Raw genomic sequence first — 13,741 nt, 5'->3', positions numbered from 1 at the left:
GAAAACATTAAGACAATGTGTCAGTGTTTATTTGATTCTGCTCATGATGCAAAAATACAAACCAAGAAAATCTCCAAACTCTGACAAAACATTTGTCAGAGATGCTTGTTAGCACTGTTTCTGCTTCAGGAATATTAAACAGTGTTTGCAACAAATACTAGCAAGACAAAATTATTTTTAAAAGAATGTAATAATTTTTTCTGAATGGAAGAATCCAACATGGAAGTGTTGTTTTTCATTACCTCCTTTGTGCAGAATTCTGAGCGGTTTAGTTCCACAAACAGAATGTTTCCAGCTTATGCTGGAAGTTCATTTCATTCTTTATCAACAAGATAGGCTAAAAATGTTAGTTTCACATTTAAGGAACATAGCACAGCAAATCACCTAGCACATGCATAAGTTCTTTAATGACACTTTTATGGGGTATTTTTAAATTTATGTTACAGGATCCCAAGGGAACAGACAGACGCCTGATTCCAGACCTTACAAACCCCACTGACATAAAAGATAAAATTTCCAAAGTGCATCAACTGTGAAAATTCTGTTTTACAAAAGTTACTGAAGGCTTTACAGAAAGAGAAATTAGAAAATTTCTATTAGTGAATGCACAAGCCATCTGCTTTTCTTGCAAAAGGAACATCCCAACCATACAACCATTTTAAAGTGTAAGACCTGAATTTATATGTACAAAATATTCCAAAAATTTGTTGCAGAGTTAAAAACATTACCATTTGATTCATATATTCACCTACTTCAGCCAATCTGAAAGGTGCAGTCTCCCTCTGCACTTTGGTTGTCCTATCACAGGATAAAATGTCAATTACATTTAGATATTCTCCACTTGCCAAGTCTGTGTTTTGTTCTGGTGCCATAAGAAAGCAAAAACATGATGAAAATCAAATTATTCTTTGAGGGTTGTGAAAGTCATAGTATGTGTGTAGTGCAAAAGAAATCAGAGTAGCCATTCTTAGAAGGTATTTCCTAGGTGAAGAATTATCAAATACCTAAGAAGACTTTTAGGGATTAACTGAGATTCCATTGATTAACTGCAGATGTGTCACCCTGGTTATATTAGACAATTCCAGGAAGCTACATTCAGGAGACACTGATTTTTTTTTTTCAACAAACATTTGTTTTTACCCTTTATCTGAACTTTAACATTTACTTCTATAATGCCTGCATGACAGCAACAATTCCTTTGTTTTCCTTGTTGGGTCTTAGAATTTACTCACCACAAGTTATATGAGTAACTAGACACAGATTTGAGGAAATAAGTTACATAAATGCATGCTTACCAGCTGGTGCAGAACGTGAGCAGTGAAGTTGAAAACCATGATAATCAGCACATGATTCACTGAATTTGCTTTCCTTAAAATCTGGCTTGAAATTCTTTTTGCTCTCAATCTCATCTGAAGAAATCTTATCCAGTTCAATTATCCCAGCTGACATTTTGATAGTTTCAGTTGACATCAAATTAAAAGCAAAGCTGAATAAAAGAAGAGGCCGGTTTTAGTTCAGCTTCCCCAAACTTGCAGTTTGAAAATAACTTCCTATCACAAAAAAAACCCAACAGTCTCCCCAGACTTGAACAGTCCAAAATATTCAGGTTCTTTTTTCATTAAATCAATGACAGAAAAACTGTACTTCCATGAATCTGCTCTTCCAGCTCTGGAGCATCTGACAAATATTGCAGCTCTTCTCTAAAACCAAAAGCTACTACTTTTAAAAGTTCTTCTGTTCTTGCAGTGACAACAACATTATGATATTTCTGAATAGCTGCCAGAAAAACAGCAAGGGTAAGCAGAGACATTTGTATGCCTGCTGAGTTGTGGACTTCCTAACTTAAGGAGTCCAACTCACATTTTTTTCCCCACTGGTCCAGCTGGGAGGGGCTTATACCAGAGGGAACAAGGACATCCCAATCCATTCTGGCATCCTGCCTTGTTACTTGTGCCACAGTTATGTTTCCTTAGTGAACCCTCAAGTCATTGTGTGGGGTGTGTGCAGGAGGATAAATCACTAAAATCTATGCAATTCCTTGAAAATTAGTGAGAAATGCTTCTCAGTTTCTCCACTTACTATTTTAGAGCATAAAAATGCTTCTTTCTAGGAAAATATTAAGTAAGGGCAATACTAAGGGAAGTGGTTTAATCTTTCAAGCTTTTTTATTATTATTTTCATTTCCTTAAATGCAATGAAATCTCACCAGAAGTCAAAACATGGAAATGATCCATCCCTTTCTAAGCTGTCCCAGCAGACTGTGAGCACTCTAAGCAGTGCCAAAGGAGTCACCCACTTGGACATGCTGGGAGGCTTGGAGAGCAGCCAGGCAGGGGCAAGGGGATGCTCTCTTCATTGAGAGGCTTGGAATCACTCTGCCAACCCAGAAATTCCTTAAAAATAACACAGATCATAAAGCATGAACTATTTGTGGGGAAAATTGCCAAACCTGAGCTACAGAAAAGGTGATGTGCAATTTGCCAGCTGTTAGCTTGCTATCCCTTTCTTATTTTCTCTTTGCACAGTGAGAAAGAGAAGTGAAAAAATGCAGAGGAAAAGAAAAGATCTATGCAGCCATGCAGCTTTAACTAAACAGTCCCTTGTCCTGCAAAAACAGGACAAATCCAAAATCCTAAACTCAACTTGAAAAACATTGAAATGTCCAGTTTAAAATAAGTCAGGTTTTAAACTGAGCTGCTGATGGTGGTATCCTCAATAATCTCAATACAAGCAGTGACCAGGTGGAGGTTCCATGTGCTAGCACTAGAAACATATCCTCAAATAGGACCCAGTTATATTAAAAAAAATACATCTATTTACCAGTGGGATAATTCTTTAAATATTTAAGGGAATGTCTGTGAGGTAATATCTAGATGGATTATGATCACAGCAAGGAACCCAATTATGAGGCAAAAGGGCTAATACTAATAAGTAGAGAAACACAGAAATGGGACTGTAAAAATCAATCACAGGGGAAGCTTACCAAGGAGACCAGAAATATGTGACAGTCCTGCTTTCATTTCACTTCAATTAATGCACATCAGGGGCAGGAAAAGCTTGGTCAAAGTGTCACAACACTAAACAAAACTTTAGAAAGAGTTATGTAACAGGAAAAACAAACAAGTGTGTCATTTGGAAGGCAAACCCAGCATGGCTTACACCAAGAAAAATAAACGGGAAAATATCAGACAAAATCCATTGCATCTTTTTTTAAATAGTCCTTTATTCCAGTTCTTCTTAAATATGTAAAGTCTGGTTATGTCATTATTGCTGGCTGAAGTAATCTTACTTTGTCTTTTGAATGAAACTTCCCCAGATGAAAATGTTGGTTGCTAAATTTTTCAGAAATTTTACAGGAGGTAACAGCCCTATCAATTTACACTACAAAAAAAAATCGCTTAAATTGCACTTCTCTACTCATAAAAATGTAAAAATGCATTTTCCATGGAGTGGTTACATAAATGAGTCCAGTGTGGCAAAACTTGTAAAGAAAGGAGCAGCTTAATCCTCTAAGGGCAGAACACCACAAATGCCCAGAGGGTGGATCATTTGTCCAATATGCAGTGTCCCAAGAACTTTATCTTAGCTTTTGCTGGATTCTGTTAACTTTTCCTGGATATGTGAGCAGTTTCACTGCCTGTACAAACCTTTATCTGAAGGGTTTAAGTTTCTCCAGTAACAGAATTATCAATGTGATTTTTTTTTCTCATTATTATGATGCTGCTGTTAAGTTTCCCATGTAACTCTGAATATGTAAATCAGTCAAGGGCATGCTGAGTCTTCAGCAATCTGTGACTGTGTGACACCCTGGTCACTCAAACCAAGGCTCTTTTGCTCTGGGTAGGGGCAAAGGAGAAAAATCCCAACCAGATATTCTAAAGAGGTAAAAATACACAAAAGTTTGCTGGCAAATTGTTGTTTGGAAAGAGTAAATACAACATGACATCACTTATCACAGCATAGACTTAGCCCATTAAACACAGAAAACCTTATAACCATTTGATGTTACATTCTGTGAGAAAAGGGTTAGAAGAAGAAAGGAAGAAAAACAAAAAGACTGGAAAGATACAGAAAGACAGACATAGCTAGCAACTCCTGGGTTCCAGCAATGTAAGGCTCCAAGATGAAGGGAGGGTTAAAGCCAACCAACTCTGCTGCAGAGTAAGGGACATACTTTAAAAGGTGAGGAAATATCTCAGTAATTCCAGTGTTTTCTCACATTTTGTACATTTCTGTGTTAAGGAAACTTCCCATTCTGAGCATTCAGGAAGTAGTCTTGCAGTCACACTCCCACTACCAGAGACTTTAACTGGTGGGACTGAAGCCTCTCCACAGTGGGCAATGCCAGGGAGCCTTGTGGGTGCTTTGGTTGACTCCCTACACACCCCACTCTCACACAGTCACACCAGGTCTCCTTACCTGTTCAACACCAGATTTTCTACAATATAGTTTCAAACTGTTCCATTAAGCAACTTAGTCATGCCAGAGAGACACAGAAACAGCTTGAGCTGGGTGCCTCTGAGGAAGGACCCTAAACAGACAAACCCCTTGGCTTTTAAGTCCTCCATTCTTGCTGTGTCCATCCACCTAGGTAGCACCTCTGGTCTTCATGCCCTTTGCTATCCAGCTCCTGTCGTGTCTCTCTGTGTATTCCTCAACACAGGTGTAGAGGACACAATACTCTCAGCAGAGGGAAAGGCCAGCAGCAGCATTATGTCCAGAAACCTTTTATGTGGAAGAAATTCAGTGGAAGTATTCAATGTTGGAACTCTACTCCAAATTTTGAACCTGGGGGGGGTCCCTTTCCTTAGGAAGGGAAACGACTATTCCTATTGCTGCTGCTGCTGCCCATCAGAGATAAAGGCCATCAAGATGTTTCTGTCCTGAAAACTTTGTGGGAGCAATCCTTGGACATATTAATTATTGGATATGTTATTCAGATTTTGATGGCAGGCTCTTGGATGTGTTTGAAAGTGCTTTACCATGGGAAAGAAAGTGTCCAGCCCTAGTATTAGAAAGCTACAGCTTTCTAACCTGGCACAGCTTTCTAACCTGGCACATTGTGGAAGCAAGCTCTGGATTGCATTCAATAGCTGAGTGCAGCTACAAATTTCATTTGTTGAAATTGAAACCAAGCACATTTCTGTCCTGACACATTTTGTTTGAGTTATTAACTTTGGATCTGCACTTTGAGCTGCTCAGCTAGCCGTGGTACATTTCCTGGTTTTGCAAATAAACATTGCCATCTCGTGGAACTGTTGAATGGTGACAGAGGGAGACAAAAAGCCAAGGGCTTTTTCTCCTAGCACCTTTGTGTGGGAGCAGTAAACGAAGGCATTCAATTTTGGATCCTGGTTCTGCAAGACTGAAAGAACAAGATCCTGCATGCATCTGGGAAGGAAAGGGAATAGTCTTATTGTTGGCAGTGCAGTTTGTAGGCTGAAAAAGAAGGGTTCAATCCAGCTCAACTTGCTCTTTCTTCTGGGAACTTTTTCTGTGGGACTAGTTGCTGAATGTTTTTAGTTTTTAATTTTGTAACTGGTCTCTGCAAGAAAATCTACAAGTGTATGTAGGGCTGAAGATGAAAACACATAGACCTGTGTGTCGTGCAGTTTATAAGCTGTGAGAGGAAAGTGAAAAGCTCTGGATTTTTGTTCTAGGACATTTAGTATGGTAACACTTCACTAGACCTTTTAAGTTTTGAAGCTAAGCTCTGCAACAGTACTGCAGTCCAGTAGGAAACAGCATAGCTCTGTTGCATGTCTAACTGGCTTTTTCTAGCTCTCTTCATTTTCTCCTTCTGTCTTACTCTGTGCCTCTCTTTCTTTTCCTACTTCTCTTTGCCTGGACCTTTGGGGAAAATAGCGTTTCGTACATCTCAAGGTTTTTCCTGCTTGGGCTAAGTTTATGCTAGGTAAATGCTAAATTAACACTGAGTACTGCTAGGATAAGTAGTAGAATGTTGAATTCTGTGTTGTATTTCATTCTTTGCCAAAGATGGTTGATTTTTGAGCTTCTGCTTTTGCTATTCTTGCCAGTAAGCTGTAGTGTGATTTTCACCTCTTGCCTATATCTGGTGGGGATTTCTCCTTTGCTCTAAGAGAGAGCAATAGAACCCTGAGTTAAACCACTGGATCTCAGTGTCCAGGGCTTAACAGGTGGACAGTCAGATCCAGACACATCTCAGTGAGATTAAGGACCTGATCAACAATCAGTAAAGGGAAAAATTCTGTTGCTGGATTGACATCTACAAAGGTTTTGATCAGATTTCTGACTGTGTCCTAAACTAGGAACTGACTAAGGGTTAGAGATATTATTTTACTACCATGCAAATATTACTTCTAATGAAGAAACTGAGGAGGGAGTTTGACATTGCCTGCTACAGCTGTTCTTGGGCTCAGTCAGTGGTCAGGGGGGCAGTCCCTGGCTGCACCTTATCCTGAAAAGTGGGGTCAGCCCTGTCCTCTCCGGTTCCCTGGATGCTCCTTTGTATCCCTGCTCCTGCCAAGGCTCCTTGCGTCATTCTAGGGGTTAAAGTGACATAAGGCAAATGCACAGTAACTGTTGCTCTAACAGAGTAAAAAGTATAGCTGGAAGCACCTTATCAAGACAAGAATTGGCTCACTGGAGCACTGGATTGTGTAGTGGCAGTCACAGTGATTTGTTCCCAGATCTTTATTTACCATTTAAAAGACAGGATGACAGCCAGCTGCTGGATCTGTGAGAAGGCTGTGTTTGCAAAAGGCTCTGCACGTGGTAAAAGAGTATTCTTAAATATATTAATGACCAAAACATTGTAGGAATAATATCAGCTCCTTCCAGGGTGTGGAGGGTCACCTCACAAACAGGGACAGAGACACAGTACAGGTGTTTCATGCATTCTTTGCCTCTGTCTTCAACACTCACTCCACCCTTCCCAGTGAAAAACATGGATTAACCCATTGGACACTTCAGAGCCCAGAATAGTGCAAGCCCTGCTCAGCAACAACCAAAGCCTCCCTGTGCTATCCACCACATCCCATCCTGAATCCAAACCCAGCTCTGTGCCACTTACTGAGTAGAAAGGAACCCTATCCCAGTCAAATCCAGACCAGTGCAAACACTCACACAGCTCTTGGGGAAAATCCTAATTTATTTAACACCTCCTGCTCCTCAGATCTGACCTGCCACCACATACACATTCCTCATGTTTGGTGGCCGTCTTGGGGCAGCTTCCCGGAGATGGAGGAACCTCCTGGGTCTCTTGGGGCTCGTCTCTGCCACCAAGCAAGGAGTGTTCCCAGTTGGCACAGCCGGCACAGCGTCCTGGGAGCCGTGGGGTGACAGCTGGGGGCTCCAGGATACTTGCTGCTGCACCACTTGCTCCTCCTGAGAATGCTTCACAGGATCAGGCTGCGCTGCCATTTCTCCTTCTGGGCTTTCCCAGGCCACGTCAGTGCTGAGGAATGCGCCGGGGTGGTTGATGTCCTTGGCTCCAAGGGAGCTGGCAGAGCTGTCCATGGAGTAACTGCTGTCCTCAGACCAGCAGGTCTCACTGAGCCTCGGGGAGGGAGGGAGGCTTTGATGACTGAAGCTCTCTGAGGGAACGGAGACTCCTGGAAGGTGCTGATTTTCCAAGGGCTGAAGGTTTTCATAAACGGGGAGGCTTTCAGACAGAGGGAGGCTCTCAGAGGGCTGGAAGCTGTCGGAGGGTGTGGAAGGTCTTGAAAGGTCGAGGCTCTCAGAGGGATGAAGTTTCTCACAGACGGGGAGGCTCTCAGTGGGAAGAAGGCTCTCGGAATCGGAGAGGCTCTCAGAGGGAAGAAGGTTCTTGGAATCGCAGACGCTCTCAGAGGGATGCAGGTTGTTACAGACAGGGAAGTTCTCAGAGGGAAGAAGGTTGTCATAGATGGGGAGGCTTTCAGGGGGAATAAGGGTCTCAGAATCTGGGAGGCTTTCAGAGTGAATAAGGTTCTCAGAATCCTGAAGGCTCTCAGAGGAAGGCAGGCTGCAGGCAGGAGGGAGGCTCTCGGCAGGCTGGAAGCTTTCACAGAGAACGGAAGCTCTTGGAAGGTCAGTTCCTTCAGAGCAACACACGTTCTCTGAGATAGGCAGCCTCTCAGGGGGAGAGAGCCCCTTGGAAGGAGGGAGGCTGCCAGATTGCTGGAAGCTGTCACAGAGAACGGAAGCTCTTGGAAAGTCAATTTCTTCAGAGCAACACATGTTCTCTGAGATAGGCAGCCTCTCAGGGGGAGAGAGCCCCTTGGAAGGAGGGAGGCTCTCAGATTGCTGGATGCTGTCACAGAAAATGGAAGCTCTTGGAAGGTCAATTCCTTCAGAGCAACACATGTTCTCTGAGACAGAGAGGCTCTCAGCAGGAGAGAACCCCTTGGAAGGAGGGAGGTTCTCGGAGGGCTGGAGCTTCTCGCATGGCTGGAGGCTGTCAGAGGCAGTGGAGGCTCCCGGCAGGATGGCAGATCTCTGACAGCCTGATGTTCTCTTGTGGGTGAAGGATCTCCGATGGAAGGAAATCCTTGAAAGGGTGGGAGCTCTCCCAGGGATGCAGATCCTAGGTGTGAGCAGCCTCTTGAAGTGACGGAGGCTTCTGGAGGAGCTGCACGAGCCACAGCAGGGCAGGTGGCCTCGCTTCACCAGCTTCTCCAGTTGTGCCCACAACACCTTCCACATCCCAGAATAAAGTGGCTCACGTGTCCCATGGCATGCCCACAGCAACAGCATCATTTCCTGCAGCTGCTGGGCCACAGCCAGGCAGGGGCCACAGCTGCAGGGGCTGTCCAGGGGGCTGGTGGGAGCACGTGGCCGCTTGCCAGGGGTCACCCGAGGCCTGGAGCACCTGGGAGCCACATGGGCTCCTCGGCTCCTCCGTGAGCCTCTGGGCAGAACCCCAGCATGCTTACGATTCTTTACGATAGTTCCATGCTGCCTCCATGGCATCCAGTGGCCAACGGCCCACCAGATAGCCACAGCAGCCAGCAGCAGGAAAAGTGCAGACATGACGACACCGACGGCGCTCATGGCTCCAGGGCGTAGCATCGCGACTGCACTGGCAGCTGCGCCTGCTGGCCCCTCTTATATAGCTGAGGCACGGCTTTGTGACCTCACAGTGCCGTGGGCCAGCAGAGCCCTGTGACATCACAGCCTTGCCTCACACCAGTCGGAATTTACCCGTGAGATTTTGCATCCGCAATGAAACCCACAGTGAAAAGCAGGATTATAATCAATGAAAGAAATTATTCTGAACACCAGGAGAAGATGTTCTTATTTTGAAACATCAATTGTGTACAATAAGGGAATTGCATATAATATGTAACTAACTATACTTTTGCTTGTATAGCTAAATGTATTGTTGCCTGAATGGTCATTGTCTGTTAGACTGCCTTGTCATTGTTTACTAGTAGCCAATCTTAATAAGCACAGTAACTGTGAAGAGGTATAAGAGCAGCAGCAGAGAATAATAAAAAACCTTTACTTCTTATGGCTCTGGATTACAAGTGTGTGTCTCATTATGTGTGTCTCAACAAAGAGACGGGTTTGTGAGAGCAGAGCAGAGAATGGACAAATCAGCTCCAGCAGGGTGACAGCTCCGTCCTTATATGTACAGAATATAATAGAAATGTAACCCAGCAGTGAACTCAAAGCTTGTGGCAATAATTCACGGCAATAATTGCACTTTTTTCTCCTGAGGTTTCTGGCAAAGGTAGACCCAGAATATCTTTGGGCCCAGGCAGAAGGAGAAGCAGCAAATGGAGTTGGGAGAGTTTCTGTGAGTCCCTACGAGATCATGATTTTCTCAAATACTTCCAAATATGTCTGAATAGGAAAACATGGTAACATTTTTCACATGAGGTTTTTGTGTCAAAAAAAGTAGATGATTTGATGAGATATTGTCGGATGTTGAGGGGCATTGGAATTTTTTCTCCAACCCTGTTACTAAGCAACAAATAATTGGCTGATTAGAGCCATCAAGTCTTTTTTAAGAGACAAAAGGGTGTGCTAGGTGGGGCAGGGGAAGGAAGCAGCCAGTCGTTTGAGACTGGCACTCGTTCCGTTGGACAGCTGGAGGAAAGGGACTGCTCTTCGCTTCTGGCTGCAACCGCAGGAGATCCAACTGTGCTCTGTCTTCTCCTCCTGACTGGGTGAGCTTTGATTCAACCTCTTTCCCACTGGGAAGTGCACGTTTTCCCGGATGCGTTTCTCGCAGCAGCTGCCGGGGAGTCCGGATGTCCCTGCCACCCACCCTGCTTCCACCGCACGAGACCGTGGTGTCTGCCATGACTGCAGAGTCCTTGCTGCCTCGCTGGCTAGCCGGGGAGAGCCAGCCCTTGCCCCCCTGCCGCCCTGCTCGTCGCTCCAGGCTGCCTGCCTGCTGTTTCTCAGCTCCCTGCCATTACCAGCTGTGTGAGGCTGACCTGACCCTGTGCCACAGCGCCACCTGCAGCCGCTCAGCAGTCATCGCAACAGCCCTGCCCGGCCGGGAGCTCAACAGCGCCCCTGCTGCTCACGACAGTGATTACACCCCAAGGGAAAGGGATCGGCAGCTCAAAAGTCATCTGCTATTGGTTTTCTGGTTCTATTTGTGGTTGCTATTATTGTTATTGCTTGTTTATAGATACTAGTAAAGAATTGGTATTCCTTTTCCCATACCTTTGCCTGAAAGCCCTTGATTTCAAAATTAAAATAATTCGGAGGGAAGGGAGATCACATTCTCTGTCCTAAGGGAGGGTTCCACCTCTCTTAGCAGGCACCTGTCTTTCAAACCAAGACAGAGATTTGTTGAAACCTAGAAATATGCTTATGTTAATATTTGTTAATACTTGTCAGAAGACTGTGAATGGTAAGTGAGGAGCTGAATGACACAAGCTGGATAACATCTGGGCATGTAATTTGATTTCACAAGGTGTTACAGGTTGCTGTCTCTAATGTCCACATGTCAGAAGAGCTGGATCAATATCCTTCAGTGGAAAGGGAAGGTTGTCTTGTGTTCCTAGCTTTACAGCAGCTTGAGTTTTGCCCAAGGAAGGGTGTGCTGGTTTTGCTGCTGTGTTCAGCCAGAATAGTGCTGTTTGGTAGCTCCTTGAAGAAGCAGCAGGAGCCTGGATTGCTGTCCCTTGGATTGCCTTGCGGTCCAAGACAAGGACTGAAGGTGAGTGCCAGAGCTCCAGGCACTGCCTTGGAAGTCAAGAGTGACTGGCATCTTATGTCCTGGTTCTGCTTAGGAGATTGCTCAGGTGTACACCTAATGGTTTTTTGATATCCTTTGACTTTCTGGGTGGAAGTAAAAGCGTCCTTCCTCTCCCTGCTTTCTGTAATTCCAGGATCAGTCATTACTCTGTCATGGCAGCTAATTATCCTCTGGAATGGGCAGAGGAAATGCTGCCTGAAGTGTGGTTCCACAGCAGATGTGAGCAAGCTTTCTGCAGAGGTTCAAACAGCTTGTGACTTACTGAAATACTGAGGCCTGAGCAGCAGCCTTGAGCTGATCTCTGAGTGAACCTTCAAACCAGGTGTTGTATGTGTGTTCTCTCATTAATGAAATCCACAGGATTATTACTGCAAGGATCTCGGTATCTGCTCATTAACAAAACGTGTATTGACCTTTCTGTATTGAGAAGCTCCACAAGGCCCTGAAATCAGCCCTGGGGCCTTGTTGGGAGATCCATGGTCTAAGGCAACTCCCTGGGATGCTCCCTGAGCCCTGGCCAGGCTTTGGGAGAAACCCAGGAGGAGGCTGAAGCCAGATGTTCCCACACTGGAAGTTGTGTGATCTTGTTTATTGCACACTATCCAAGCTGGGCTCTGTCCCAGCACAGTCAGAAGCCTCTTTGCCTGCCAGTGGATTCATCTGCAGGAATTCCCAGTTCTGGCAGGGGCCCTCCAGTGCTTGGCTGTGACAAGGTGTCAGAGACTGAAATAGTTCATGCCTCAAACATTGATATAAAGTTTTGCTCATTATAACAAAAAGTGTATAAAGAAGCTACAATCAAAAAAACCTCCCTGAAGATACCTGACTGGGACTTTGGACTGAGTCAAACTGCTGAGATTAGATAAAGGGAAACCTATTGTTCAATCATCTCAAGCTGAGGGAAAGGTATGCATACACAAAGGCCAAAGCCACCAGCTGTGCTGAGAATCATCCCTGGCTGAGTTTGGGGTTGGGGCAGAGCACAGCTCACAGAAGCCAGGTTTACACAGACTGGCCCAGCTGTGGAACCCCCAGCCTCACTGGCTAAATCCATGGGACTTTCGCATGAGAGGCAGCTGAGGGGGAGTCACAATCCATCACAGACCCCCAAAGTGCTAGGCCTTGCACCACAGGAGTGCAGGTGATGCAAGCAGAGTCTGCTGCTAGAGGCTGCCCCTCCCCTGGGGGGACATGCCTGGACATTGCCCCTGGTCTGAGTGTATATTAACCCATGGCATCCTGTGCTTTTGGGGGGACCATCACCACCAAGGAGACCGGCTGGAGAGGATCAACGAAACATCGTTGGGATCCACGATGGTGATATTTTCTCTTTCCCTCTTTCTGTCCCCCCCATCTCTTTTCCTACTTCTCTTTTTCTCTCTTTTCTTCCCTCTCTCTCTCATAATTTCTCTTAAATAAAACCCATACTATTGACTGGCATATGGTCTCGTTTGTACCTTAATTCGGGCAGAGGTATTTCAAAAGAACCTTAATAATTGGATCATAACATGTTCACAACCCTGATTTGTCTGCTTGGGCTGCTCAGGGATGTGACACTGAATATCCTGCAGAAAACGATTGGCCAGGAGTCAAAGGTCAGTGAGGCACTTTGTGAGATTGTATACAAGGAATAACGGAGGAGGGGATGAAATTGGCTATTTTACAGGGAAGCATGCTTAGAAGAGGAATGGCCTGAAGTTGAGTCAGGGGAGGCTTAGGATGGATATTAGAAAAAGGTTCTTCCTCCAGAGGGTGGTTGGGCACTGGAACAGGATCCCCAGGGCAGTGGGCACTGCACCAAGCCTGGCAGAGCTCACAGGAGTGATTTGAACAATGCTCTTGGGCACATGGTGTGACTCTTGGGGATGGTCCTGTGTGGGGCTGAGAGATGGACTCTGTGATCCTTGTGAATCCCTTCCAACTCAGTATATTCTGTGATTCTCCTGGTTTCTTGAAGCCAGTCTTCATAGAACCCTGGAATGGTTTGGTTTGGAAGAGACCTGAAAGCTCATCTTGTTCCACAGCCCTGCCATGGGCAGGGACACCTCCCAGTAGACCAGGTTTCTGCAGCCTGGCCTTGAACACTTCCAGAGATGGGACAGGAGAGCTGTGGTTTGGGTACAAGGAATTTAGACTGGGTAGAAAGGTGGTTCATCATCTCTAGTGTCTGGAACTGTTGATGGATACCAGCTCCCATGGGATTGTGCCCCACCAGTGAGGTCCCCCTCAGCTCCCTAGTGTTACAAGGCCAAACATGGCATTTGTGGAGCTGAAAAATCTCCAAAAGTGCACAAAAATTGGACACAACAGGTGCGGTGCTGCTTGTCATTGCTCTGGAGAAACCCCAAAGCCCTGTCGCTACCTCAAGGTGAGATCATCTCCTCTGGGCAATTGCCTCGAAATTCAGAATCTCAGAGAAGAGATAACAACCCACTTTGGGCTTTGTCACTCTCCTGGGGCTCCAAGTGTCCCCACATCCCCAAACTATGTGGAATAACAAAGGTGTTTGCTGACAAGGGTATATTTTCAAACTCCCTTCTGGAGCTCCAGGCAGGTGCA

The sequence above is a fragment of the Lichenostomus cassidix genome, chromosome 5 (assembly GCF_008360975.1).
Source record: "Lichenostomus cassidix isolate B80296 chromosome 5, HeHo_3.0, whole genome shotgun sequence".
In the NCBI taxonomy this organism is placed as follows: Eukaryota; Metazoa; Chordata; class Aves; order Passeriformes; family Meliphagidae; genus Lichenostomus; species Lichenostomus cassidix.
This window is presented reverse-complemented; position numbering follows the sequence as displayed.